Here is a 13,940-nt window from a genome sequence, read left to right as displayed (position 1 = left end):
CTCGTGGGAGCTAAGGTAATTAAACTATGTTCATGGGACAAACGTCTGCATACTGCTAGGATTGGAAAGTCATATGTGGCATACGCGCAATGGAATAAATGTGATGGAATATTTTGAGCCTGGTGAACAAACGGAAATGATCCAATCGCCGCCCACCGTCAGCCCTTCTCTCGTAGGTCATCTTCCCTTCTCGTTTCCGTCATCATGCATGAAAATGTAAATTGGGTAATTCTACTTTCAGCTATGCAAGCCAGCAAAGTTGCAACAGCAGGAAACGTCGAGCATTAGGCTGTTGGACAAGGCTGAACTGATGCTAGTTGAAAGAGCTGAATTGATCACGGCTGTATAAAAATATAGACAAGAGTGTAACCAAATAAACGGATGGATTTTAAAAATACAGTATGCATAATATAAAAGCAAAAGGCACTCTACTAATAATAACGCCTTTACGATCTTCAATATCCTGCGCCAACGTGTCACAATGCATCCTGTCAGTTTATGCTAGAGCTAATATATGTGTATCCTCTTAATTTTTGTAGTTAAAGTCTCCCAAAACAAGATTGGTAAAGGTTTCTGAAGGAATGAACTCATCCGCTCTATGCATGTCCTTCGGGTCGACCTGCGAAGTAAGCCTACGAAGCAAGCGTTTCCGTGAAGTTTTCTGCTTTCCGTATTATGAATGCGCGTTATTTCTGCGCAGTTAAACAGCGAAAAAGGTACAAACGGAATTGCTTGCTGCATAGGCTACCTGCGAAGTACTGAGAACAGCAATTGTTTACAAAATAACTGAGAGAAAGATGTATTAATTTTTGATTAATTAGTCAATAAACCCTATTCAGGCAGCTGGTACTGATATCGCAGAATAAAGACTAAGGGTGAAAGATTGTCCCAAAAAAGAACCGTTGGCCGAGAAGCAAAGCTTCGGGGGTAGCATTGAAACTTTAAGGGTAATATTTAACCCAATGAAATTCTCTTCCGATATACCAACAAAACGGGAAGAGGGTTATTTATTTTATCACACTACAACAGGCGTGCTTTAGCGTATAGAAGAAAAATGAAAGCCTATTTGGTTTACAAGATTTCATTAGACTGTGTTCCAATTACAGCCGTTAAGGACCTAAAACTGTAACGTTGTTTCTTTGCTTCTCTCTTGCAAAATATCAGACGGCCGCTATATATCAAATCAGACGACTGTTATCGTCACGTAACCAATGTCCGATTCCGTGCCACGCGACGCCGTTTTTTGTCCACTGCGAACGCGCGTAAATTAATTGGTGGTTTGTAACACCAGACAAAATTTTAAATTTTCCTTACTATAAACCTAACATAGGGTGAAAAACAGTTTATACTTTCCTCTAATATTCGTTTACATGGCCGTTTCACTTTCTTATGAAAAAGACAGATCAAAGTTGTCACTAGCTGATCAAAGATTCGTCCAGCTGCATTTTAACAAAATGATTCCAGTTTTCTTTCTATCATTCAGGGATTGCTTGACAACCAATCGTCTAGTCTCTAAAAAAAAAAACACTCTAGAGACGTTCCCTTGTAAATACAAGTTCACAACGCTTTGATGCTTTAACATATCGGTGAAGGTTAGAGTGAGCGTCATAATTGCAAACATGTTCATTTAACGCCGTTAATTGAGAAGACGCAACTGCATTCTACTTTCAGCTATTTTAAGACCAAAATCGACATAAAACAAGAAAGGATCGATCCTCTCTTGACATGAAATTAACTAAATGAGAAAGAACATGCGACCAGAACCAAAATGAATAAACAGAGGATTAAACGGCTTAGCTCTTGGTCGAGCACGCAAGCGTGTTTTTAATTTTTTTTTTCGGGAGGACATATCAATTCAAATGAATCCTCCTACCCCGCCACTACGCTGCGAGAGCTGGCGCCACTGCCTTCTCTCGTAGGTTATCGCCTGGTTCGTTTCCGCATTCGTGCATGAAAATTAGAGCTAACACCTTTGCATTCAATTAATTTTCGCAGTTAAATTCTTCCAAAGCGCGATTTATAAGGGACTCTTGAAAGAATGCGCTCATCTGCTCACTGCATGGCCTTCGGGTCGACATGCCAATTTTCCAAGCAGTAATGGTTTTACAAACAAACTTCGAGAAAGCTGTGTGTGATTAATTTGTCGATAATCCCACTCAGGGGACTGGTATATCAGAGGAAACTGCCCAACGCTTAAAAATAAACAGTTGGCCGAGAAAAAAACACTCTAGCGACAATCAAGTTCACAATTTTTGGAAACCTTAACATATCGGTGAAGGTCATGATAGTGAGCGTCATGACTGGAACAGTGTTCATTTAAAACCATCACCAGCTGAGAAGATACAACCATATTCTACTTTCAACTATTTTAAGAGAGGAATCGACATGAAATAATCAAATGACAAAGAACATTCGACCAGACAGAAAATCAATAAATAAAGGATTAAACGGCTTAACACTTGGTCGAGCACGAAAGCTTTTTAATTTGCCGTTACGGTATATCAGGGAGGGGAGGGAAAGGAGGGGAATGGGGCAATCTAAGGGACACTGTTTGTATGAGGAAGCAGGATATTTGATGTGAAAAATACTAGGATATCAGTGTGAACTAGTGGCGTTAAATATTTTAGTAAAGTCAAATTTTTTTTTAAGATTTAGGCGCGCGAAGCCAATAATAAATTTTCGTGGGTCAGTTCATTTAGTTCCTTTATTCTAATTTTGCGCGGGAAACCTCCTGTTAGTTAGCTTACAAAAAGGATGCGTTGAACATAAAACGAATTGGAACTTGTAGAGGGAGCATGAAATTGGTGTTGCCTTTGTTCAAGATCCCAGATACTTGCGGTACCTCTTGAAAGAAGCTAGTAGAGTTGTCCAAACAGCTTCTACGTACTTTCTTGTATTGTTTACTCACTCGGCCTTTTTGCTTTTTTTGTTCTTTGTTTTTAGAACGAGAATGGAAGAGGTTCGTCACTTACTGATCAAATGTTTTCACAGCTGCGTTTTATCAAAAATGATTTTACTTTCCCTTTCGTCCTTCAATTGGAAACCTTAACATATCGGTGAAGGTAAGAGTGAGCGCCATCAACTGAGAAGACACAATCATATTCTGCTTCTGCATATTTTGAGACCGGAAACGTCCTGCAATCAATTACGTAAATGACAAAGAACGACATTCGACCAAAAAGAAAATAAATCAATATTAAATAAAAATTAAGCGGATTGACGCTTGGTCGTGCATGCAGGCTTTTTTTCCATTATGGCACAGTACAAGCCACTACCTTTTCTTTCCGCAATGGCTCAGGAGAAGTAATTCGTCCGAAAAATTATTCCTCTAAAAAAAGTGATAACACGACGGCACTTGGTTGTTGAAGAGCCCACACACTAATAGAAGGATAGTTTGTCCTCAAATCCATCTACATAGACGGATAACGGGCTTATAAAATTAGACGAATTGCCCGTCTAAATTATAAGCGACTCGTTCACTTACAGACGCGTAACATGTTCAAGATTGATAATCTGTCAGACAGGAAACTGAATTTTCAGGACCTGAAAATGGCCAACACATAATGGGTGACTTAAGATGAAAAACAAACAGTCAAATATGCGTGTGTTATTTCCGGCACGAAATTATTAAGACAACAATAAATTAATTTTTCTGCCATTTGAAGAATGCACATTATCTAATCTATGCCGTAAAGAAATTGGTTTAAGTTTCATGTGCTCGCTTACCAGAGCTTAAAATAGAAAAAAAAAATCAGCAGAAGTAACAATCAGCCACCTTCAAACAAAGTCATCCAGCCGTTGATTGAAAGAAACTGACAGACTATGTATTAAAAATTTGTTCGCGTCTGTATTATTATTACTTATTTCAAAATTTTATTTCTCTGTATAGAGTATGATAACTGCACATTTTTCTTTTATCAAAGTACCGAAGGTAAATGTGTCGTCCGACTGCTAAAGCCCACTTAATATCAGTCCTTACTTGGGTCATGCCATACCCGGCAAAAACGCGAGCTTGTGCATGTTGGGAACAGCAGTAAAGTATATATTCTAAGAGATTATTTACTCTTAGTTGTGAAACTTCTGACAAAGAAGAGTGGCTAGGCGATTCACATAGAAACTCGACATTCAGTATTGCAGCACTGCCGATGCCGGATAGTTATGTGGAATATAAGTCTGCGCAAACAGCCTCGGAAAAAAAAGGAAAATTTAAGCCGCAGACGAGCAAATTGGACCAACAAAAAGTCACTCGGTCGTTCATTTAAGTTTTATAGAACAAAATCTTTTCGTGGCTACAGTACCACTTTTCTCGACGCCCATACAAAGGACTAAATAACATCCACATACCAAACAGGAAGTAAAAACGTTTAACATTAAGCGCTTACTGGCTTGTGTAACAGTGAAAACCAACAAATTCCATGAGATGTAACGCAATTCACTACTCTTTCAATTAACAGCCAATTTCAAACAGTATGAAACTTATAATTAAGGTTTCTTTCAATGCGACAATCAATAAGATAATAAGGCTTGTGGGGCTTTTTGTTTTGATATTGAACAGGGGAAAATATTGCCTGCAGTTAAACAAGAAAATTTCTCAAAACTACGGAATTAGTCGTGACCCGATGATACTTGAAGTGGATTTCAAAATTATACTGCAGGGCAGACCATTTGGATGAAATCATTGAAATTATTTCAAAGAACCGTGATTTACAACAGTGTTAATTCTGGGCTGCATTTAGTTTGTTGCAAGTTTCAATTTAGTTTAAATGTTTACTGTTATTGTTATACTAACTCTCCCTAAACATGTCAATAATTATCGGGCTATTACTGATTACGCTATTTTGCCCCCCCCCCCCCCCCCAAAAAAAAAAAAAAAGGGATTTGAAGGAGGGGAAGAGAGGATAGCAATCCCTCAGAAAAGCAATGAGTTTGTGAATTTTCTTTTCGAGAAATGATATGGATCGTAAAATTTTGGTCTGAACATTTGAAAGCGGACATGATTCTTAAAGTCTAACCAGGTCTGGACTGAATTGAAAGCGAACTGAATTTTAGAAGCCAGGTTGAAAAGGGGAGCCATTCATAATTTCCTATCAGTCAGAAGGGAGGGGGGGGGGGCATAGCAATTCCATGGACCTCCCCCCCCCTCCCCAGCAAACCCTGGGAGAGAAAAAGAGCTGACGTCATTGCCTTCCTTATAAACTATCGACCCACTCGTTTACGTCATTTTGCATAAAAAAATGTAACTCGGCAATTCTACAGTAAGCTAAGGTAGCCAGCTATGTTATAAACAACAGGAAAAGTCAAATTATCAGTCTGGTGAAAATTGCTGAACTGTTGCCAGTTAAAAGAGCTGAGTTGATCACTGCTTTATCAAAAGGGACAAGAGAATAACCAGAAGGTGATCGATTCATACCTGATTTTAAACAATAGGCACTCAACTAACAATAACACACTTGACATCTTCATCACGACAACGTGCGCATAGTGTATACTGGCTATTAAGTTTAGAGCTAAGGTGTTTGCATCCTCTTAATTTTCGCAGTAAAGTTCTCCCAAAACGAGATTAGTAAGGGTTTATTAAAGGAATGCACTCATCGGCTCACCGCACGGCCTTCGGGTCGACCTGTAAAGTTGAGAAACAGCAATAGCTTTACCGAACAAGCTGAGACAAGTACTATATGACGAATCAGAGCCAACAAACCCCATCAGGAGACTGGTATATTGGAGGGAAAGGTCCGAACAGCAATTTCCGAGAGCATTAACTCCTACCGGATATGCCAGCAATCACGAAAGGACCTGCTTTACTGAGTCATTACTTTACTTTGGAAAAGATAAAACAGCTAGTGATGGTCTCTGCGTGATTGCAGCTAAGCAAATGCAAGCTAATTAGTTTGCTAGTTGTTTCTTTGTTTCCTCGAGGCTAACGTTTGGGTCACTGTTATCAAATCGGACGACTGTTGTTAACCGTCTGTTTACCGAAGTCCCATACTGTATCACGTGCCATGTTTTGTCCAATGACAACGCGCGTAGTTAACCAGTGGGTTATATCCAAACTTTTCCTTGTTATAAACATAACAATAGTAGAGTTGTCCAAACAGCTTCTTCTTTCTTGTAATATTCATTTACGTGGCCTTTTTGCTCTTTTTGAGAAAGAGAATGGAAGAGGTCGTCATTTGCTGATCAAATGTTTCCACAGCTGCGTTTTCAGTTATCAAAAATGATTTTACTTTCCCTTTCGTCCTTCAAGGTGGTTAAAAAAAAACAACAACAACAACAACATTACCAAGCCATCGTTTATTCCGTGTCCAAAAAACCCTCTAGCGACGATCAAGTTCGCAATTCTTGGAAATCTTAACATATCGGTGAAGGTTAGAGTGAGTGGCCTGATTGGAACAATGTTCATTTAAAGCCATCAACTGAGAAGGTACAACCATATTCTACTTTTCTCGACAAGAAATTAATAAAATGACAAAGAACATGCAACCAGAAAGAAAATCAATAAATAAACGATTAAACGGCTTAACACTTGGTCGAGCACGAAAGCATTTTTTCCGTTACGGTGCATGGGAGGGGAGGGAAAGGAGAGGAAGAGGGTAATCTAAGGGAAAGTGTTTGTATGAGGAAGCAGGATCTTTGATGTGAAAAATACTGGGATATTAATGTGAACTTGTGACGTTAAATATTTTAGTAAAGTCATACTTTATTTTAAGATTTAGGCGCTCGAAGCCAATAATAAATTTTCGTGACTCAGTTTATTTAGTTCCTTCATTCTAAGTTTGCGCGGGAAACGCTCCCACCTGTTATACCTGTTCTTCTGATTGTTTTCTGTTTCCGCGGAGAAGACTTACAACTCATGCCAAATATAATAGAAATTACATTAAATCAGACCCCTTACTGAGTTTTCAAGGCTTCCAAATCTGCCCCTTTTTCTAGCTAATTACATTTTCTTTCCCTGTACCAATAGAACTAAACAACGCCTCCTAAATTATTACTTAACTTTTGCTGAGTCACATGTAATAATTCTTATTGGCTTCGTTGCATAGGATTCACACTTAAGGGGTAGGTTGTAGCCTAGTTTAGCTTGATGTAATAGCTGTAAGTGACTTCCTGTGAGTTAGCTAACAAAAAGGATGTGTTGAAACATTAAACGAATTGAAACTTGAGAGAGGGCTTGTAATTCTTGTTGCCTATGTTCAAGATCTCAGATCCCGGCGTACTTCTTGAAATAACCGAGTTGCTCTGCTATTCCCCGTGCCAGTACAAACTAAAAGGAACTGAATCTTAGAAAGGATTAAAAGGGTTAGATCAAGGGATTAAACGCCTTAGCACTTGATCGAGCACGGAAGCTTTTTCCTCTTTCTTTTTTTTTTTTTTTGTCGGAGGACAAACAATTCCAATGAATCCACCTACCACGCCACTAGCCTGTGAAAGCTTACACCATTGCTGTCTCTCGTAGGCTATAGCCTTGTTCGTTTCCGCCATCATGAATTAAAAGTCGAGCAAAAACTTTGCATTCTCTTAATTTTCGCGGTTAAATTATTCCAAAATGAGATTTATAAGGGTCTCTGGAAAGAATGCACTGCATGGCCTTCGGGTCGACCTGCGAATTTGCGAAGCAGAAATGATTTTACAAACAAACTTCGAGAAAGCTGTGAGTGATGAATTTTTAAATAAACCCCTTTCAGGAGACTAGTATGTCGCAGGAAAATCACCAAGGCTGAAAGATTGTCTGAAAAATAATCAATAGGCGGAGAAGCAAACCTCCCAGGGCAACAGCTAAACTTTGATGATAATCTTTAAGCCGAGGGCATTATGTCCTGCTGGATATACCAGCAATCCCGAAAGGGCTTCCTTTACAGAATCATTGCTTTACTTAGGAAAAGACAAAACAACTAGTGATGGCCTCTGTGTGATTGCAGCTAAACACATCCAAGCTATCTTGTTTGATAGTTGTTTCTTTGTAAACATAACAATAGTAGAGTTGTCCAAACAGCTTCTATTTTCTTGTAATATTCACTTATGTGGCCTTTTTGCTTTTTTTTTTTTAGAAAGAGAATGGAAGAGGTCGTCATTTGCTGAACAAATGTTTTCACAGCTGCGTTTTATCAAACATTATTTTACTTTCCCGTTCGTCTTTATGGGGGTTTACACATCTAAAACATTACCAAGCCATCGTTTATTTAGTGTCCAATAAAACCCTTGCGACGATCAAGTTCACAATTCTTGGAAACCTTAACATATCGTTGAAGGTTAGAGTGAGCGTCTTAATTGGAACAGTGTTCATTTAAAGCCATCAACTGAGAAGACACAATCATAGTCTGCTTCTACATATTTCAAGATCGGAAACGACCTGAAGTTAATTATAATTACATAAATGACAAAGAACATCCCACCAGAAAGAAAATCAATCAATAAATAAACATTAAGCGGCTTGACACTTGGTCAGTCGAACACGCAAGCTTTTATTTATTTATTTTTTTGTTCCATTATGACACAATACAAGGGAGGGGAGGGAGGGAAGGAGCTTATCTAGAGGAAACTGCTTGTATAAAGAAGCAGGACCTCTGATTCTCAATGTGGAAAATATTGAGACATAAGACTGAACTTAAAAGAAACTGAATTTAGAAGTCTGGTTGAAAAAGGGTCCATTTTGGATTTCATATTCGGGAGGACATTCCCAGGAATCCCCCTACCTCGCCGCTGGCCTGTCAGAGCTGACGCCATTGGCTTCTATCGTAGGCTACCACCAAGTTCGTTTCAGTCATCATGCATGGAAATGTAATCGATATAAAAAAAGGTAGATGCTCTACTAACAATAACATATTAAAGATCCTTACGTCGACGTGTGCACAATGTCTAATATATTTGCATATTACTTCTTAATTCTCGCGGTCAAATTCTCCCAAAACGGGATTAACAAGGGTTTCGTGAAGGAATGCACTCATCCGCTCACTGCATGGCCTTTGGGTTGACCTGTAATGTTGCGAAACAGCAATGGTTTTACAAACAAACTGAGGGAAAGCTCTATACATGAATAAGCCAACAAACGCACCAGTAAGACTGGGTTTTCTGAGGAAAATGTCCAAGGCTGAAAGATTGTCCGAAAAATTAACATTTTGCAGAGACGAAAACTTCCGAGGACAACTGTCAGTGATAGTTTGAGGTTAATCCTTAAGCTGAGGGCATTATCTCCCGCTGGATATGGCTGCAATCCTAAAAGGACCTACTTAACTGAATCTTTACTTTACTGTGGAAAAGACAAAACAGCCAGTGATGGCCTCTGCGTGATTGAAGCCAGATTAATAGTTGTTTCTTTGTTTCTCTCGTCGAACATTTTGTGGCGACTGTTATCAAATCGGACGACTGGTTATCGTCTGATAACTAAAGTCTCATTGGGTACCACGTGACGTGTTTTGCACAACCGAACGAGCGGAGATTGGTCGATGGGTTATAACTTCAGAAAAAAGCAGTTGTCCTCTGACTATAAACATAACATAAGGAGAGTTTCCAAAAGAGTGTCTACTTTCTTTTAATATTCACTTACATAGCCCTTTTACTTTTACTTTAAAAAAATACAGGTCAATGTTGTAACTTGCCGATCAAGTTTTCTCAAAGCTGCGTTTAATCAAAACTGATTTAAATTTTCCTTTTCGTCCTTCAATTGGGTTAACATAACCAAGCAACCGTTTTTTTCCGTGTCCAAAAAAAAAAAAAAGCCTAGCGACGATCGTTTGTAAATACAAGTTCTCAAATTTTGCTAGTTGTAACATATTGGAGAAGGTTAGATTAAGTGTCATAATAATGGAACAATGTTCCACTGACAAGACCCAGCCATACTCTACTTTCACCTATTTTAAGCCCAAAAATTTAAATTAATCAAATGACAAAGAACAAACGACCAGAAAAAGTCAAGAGATTACAAATTAAATGGTTTAACACTTGGACTAGCACGCAAGCATGCACGCTTTTTATCACAATTGATTGGAGGGATGGGAGGGGAAGGGGGGTAATCTAGGAAAAACTGTTTGTATATGAAAAATTGAAGACCTCTGATTCTCAATTTTAAAAATGCCGGAATACGGAACAATAGGAAGTCTTTTAATGAACAAAAAATATTTTTTTGGCTTTTAATGCTTATCTATAAGTATCCTAATATACGGTTGCAATATTACAAAACAAATGAAGCGCTCAGTCTCATCTAACATGGATCATAAGAAATTTCACACGATGACCTTCATTGGATATGAACGGCCAGAGTGGATGTCCAGATGTTCGTTCAATTTTAAGTTCTGCTTAGCAGTTGTTCAATGCTGGGCCATCTTTGTTTTCCATCTACCTAATTCCTCTAGCCGAAAGTCATTCTCACAACAAATAATTTATCTAATTCCATTCTTTCCTTTTATTTAATTATAGTTTTCTTTATTTTATTTATTTCCACTGAAAATTATGTGAATAAATTGAACAACGATAATTTTTGGGCAAAGGACGATCGTTCTAAAATGATCAATTGCTGGAATTTCGATAAGCTAACTGCAGTTCAGAATTTCCTTCAAATAATAAAATTAAATAATGAAAAAAAAAAAATAAATAAAGATAACTGAATAATTCCGATGTTGGAGGGGAAGGTGGGAAAATACCTCATACCCTGTGAACGTCCGAGGGTTAAACAGGCATTTAAAAAAAATATTAAACTGAAAGGAGCCTTTTAAATCTGACGTGTAAGGGTTACATCTTAACCTATAGATAATGGATTTCCACTGGAAAACACTTTAAATGGAGCCAGAATAATACATTCGTCAACAGATAAATATGATGATCACGAAAACGTGTTTCATTTAACATTCTTGCACGAAGGTTTTCCTTCAGCTGCGGTAAGATGTCTGACGAGCGCGATCTCCCCCTGCACCTTGGCTTTGTGTTATTTACAGTTGTGCTGCTAATCCAAGGCAATGAGGGTAAATTGAAAAAAATCAATTTGCTTTAATTTTAACATTTTCCTGGTATATTTCGTAATTTTGTCTCTTAATTATAGCTAAAAGAGTAACAAAAGATTTGTGGGTGGGGCGGAAGTAGGTCGCTGTGGAATTTATCAGATGAAAACAGTGTTTTCGGAGATAGTTTAAGATCTTTAAACCTTTGTTGAAAGCAAATATTGCACTTTTTACAATTAATGGTCACTTGCGATCCTTTATTGTCGTTTTGAATTAATTTGAACTGCAATTCTTGTTTGGTTACTCATGGATGGACTGTACAATAACGCAAAATAGTTTTGTTTGTTAATAAACTAACAACAAAAAAGTCTTCAGTCTTAGCCAGACTTTGTCTATTGTCTCCTTTAATAGCCGCCAGTTTTAAGGCCGGAAAAGACAACGTAACAACATCCAGTCCAGGACTGTTCGCTTGCAAGAAAATATCGTTTTCTCAACCTTTCAATGGCGGAAAGAAAGTGAAAGTGTTTGCCTCATTTGGTCATTCGATGGAAAGAAGCCCAACTCGTGGTAACGGTGCAGCCATTTGGGTTGAATTAGAAGATCAAAATCAATTTACCACCTGTGTTTCTGAATACGGTGAAGGCTCTAATGGAACAGCGGAGGTAAATTGGATCGCTGTGCAATCCGTTCCTTCTGGTGCTCAAATAGGCACTGCTGACTTGGATTCTTGGACTACTGGGACACAATGCAAAAGGATCGACTTCCCACAGGTTAGCATATTTAGTTTTTATATAAGTATTTATTTCATGAAATTTCGATTAGCAAAAAAGAAGTAAAAAAACTCTTCCCGCTGGCTTCATTTGCAACCAGAGTTCTAGGTTTAAAATAGGATCTTGAAAGTAACGGCCTTTCGCTTCTGTTATCAACTTAAGCCAGCTTAATGGCCTTTTGCTTCTGTTATCAACTTAAGCCAGCTTTAGAAAAAGAAACCGTCGGTCAATTCAGACAATTTCTTTTCCTTGCCAAAATTCAGACGGACAGTATTTTCAACCTTATTTGCCAAAATCATTCATCGCTTACGGGACGTCAATTTCAAAGTAAGCAGTCGAGACCCTTTTTGTCAAAATTGATTTGTCCTCTCAATTATCGATATTTTGTTTAACTGATGCTTTAGAAATTAAAGAAGCTTGGGCTCGGTATAAACTTAATTAACCATTGCAGTTCGTGTATTTAGGTTCATGTAAGAAGTTCTTGATCATAGCTTTTTTTCACACGGTTCTAAACCATAGGCACCCAGACAGAGGTCCAATAGTTCATAAGCTACTAATCCACTTTTCAGACAATGCTGGCACAAAATCAATGAAACGTTAGGATTTTGAGTGAGTAAGTGAGTGAGTGAGTGAGTGAGTGAGTGAGTGAGTGAGTGAGTGAGTGAGTGAGTGAGTGAGTGAGTGAGTGAGTGAGTGAGTGAGTGAGTGAGTGAGTGAGTGAGTGAGTGAGTGGTTGGGTGAGTAAGTGGTTGAGTGAGTGAGTGAGTGAGTAAGTGAGTGAGTGAGTGAGTGAGTGAGTGAGTGAGTGAGTGAGTGAGTGAGTGAGTGAGTGAGTGAGTGAGTGAGTGAGTGAGTGAGTGAGTGAGTGAGTGAGTGAGTGAGTGAGTGAGTGAGTGAGTGAGTGAGTGAGTGAGTGGTTGGGTGAGTAAGTGGTTGAGTGAGTGAGTGAGTGAGTAAGTGAGTGAGTGAGTGAGTGAGTGAGTGAGTGAGTGAGTGAGTGAGTGAGTGAGTGAGTGAGTGAGTGAGTGAGTGAGTGAGTGAGTGAGTGAGTGAGTGATTGAGTGAATGAGTGAGTGAGTGAGTGAGTGAGTGAGTGAGTGAGTGAGTGAGTGAGTGAGTGAGTGAGTGAGTGAGTGAGTGAGTGAGTGAGTGAGTGAGTGAGTAGTTACGCATGGTGACTTATGAGGACATAAGTATAGTTACACACCCGCACTGTGGGGTCCGCTTGTAATAGTGGGGACAAAATCCAGACCCCACAAATACATGCCCTTAAAACTGCATTTTTTGGCCAGAAATTGGGTTTGAGCTACAAGGTAGATACGTCCCCATAATACGGTTTTGAGTAACACTTACCCACAAGTCCCCACAAGGTCTCAAAAAAGTGAGTAAGAAAAAAAACCGTTTTCTCAATTTCTTTTTTACAGAGATAGTTTAACATCATCTTTGAAAGCTGACCATGTAGTTTGTTTGGAAAAAACTACTTTAATGTGCAAATACTCACAGACATTTCATCAAGCAGATACTCACATTTGCCATGTAATGTAGTTTTTTTTATTGATCAAAGATTTGCTAGATTTAAAACATTAAAACTTTTTACAAGGCTAAAAATCCTTAAAAAAGAAAAAAAAATCGAAAGTTTTCGACTTAATGAAGTCATCATCGAGGTAACGTGATGACTTACTCACTTTTTTTTTAGACCCTGTGGGGACTCAAGCATTAACATGATGACTTCAAAATCATTAGGTTTCTTTATAAAGAGTTTTAGCCTTAAATAAATCAAAAAATAAATAGTTTGGACAATTCTGTTAAATTTATTATCACCTAAACTACACACGCAGTCGCACTAACAATAATAAAACAAATTGCCAACTGCACTTAAAGGTTATTATATGACTTAACTGGAGCAACAGTTTTGTAGAAAGGCCAGATACCATGATGCACCTTTGGATATAAAAGGTAAGGTTACATGATTAATTTGTAACCCTCAACTTTCACTATAACATCACTGCAGATTAGTCTATTTGCTGTGAAAGTTTTTCACAAATGAAACAGAAGAATATTTGTTCCTGCAACTTTTTCAGCCTGACCTTAAAGTGAACTCATTCACATTCTCAAATTGCTACAATCCTTGGAAACAACGGAAACCAAAGAACACTGTTACTAGTTTTCTCGTGGATTTGTGGGTCAAAAAAAAGTTTAAAGGAGCTAAGCCATGATATTTTGAGCCATTTCTTTGACAGTC

Source organism: Pavona decussata, unplaced genomic scaffold (assembly GCF_977016875.1).
Source record: "Pavona decussata unplaced genomic scaffold, jaPavDecu1.1 SCAFFOLD_154, whole genome shotgun sequence".
In the NCBI taxonomy this organism is placed as follows: Eukaryota; Metazoa; Cnidaria; class Anthozoa; order Scleractinia; family Agariciidae; genus Pavona; species Pavona decussata.
The sequence above is the reverse complement of the archived record's forward strand: the minus strand, read 5'-3'. Positions refer to the sequence as shown.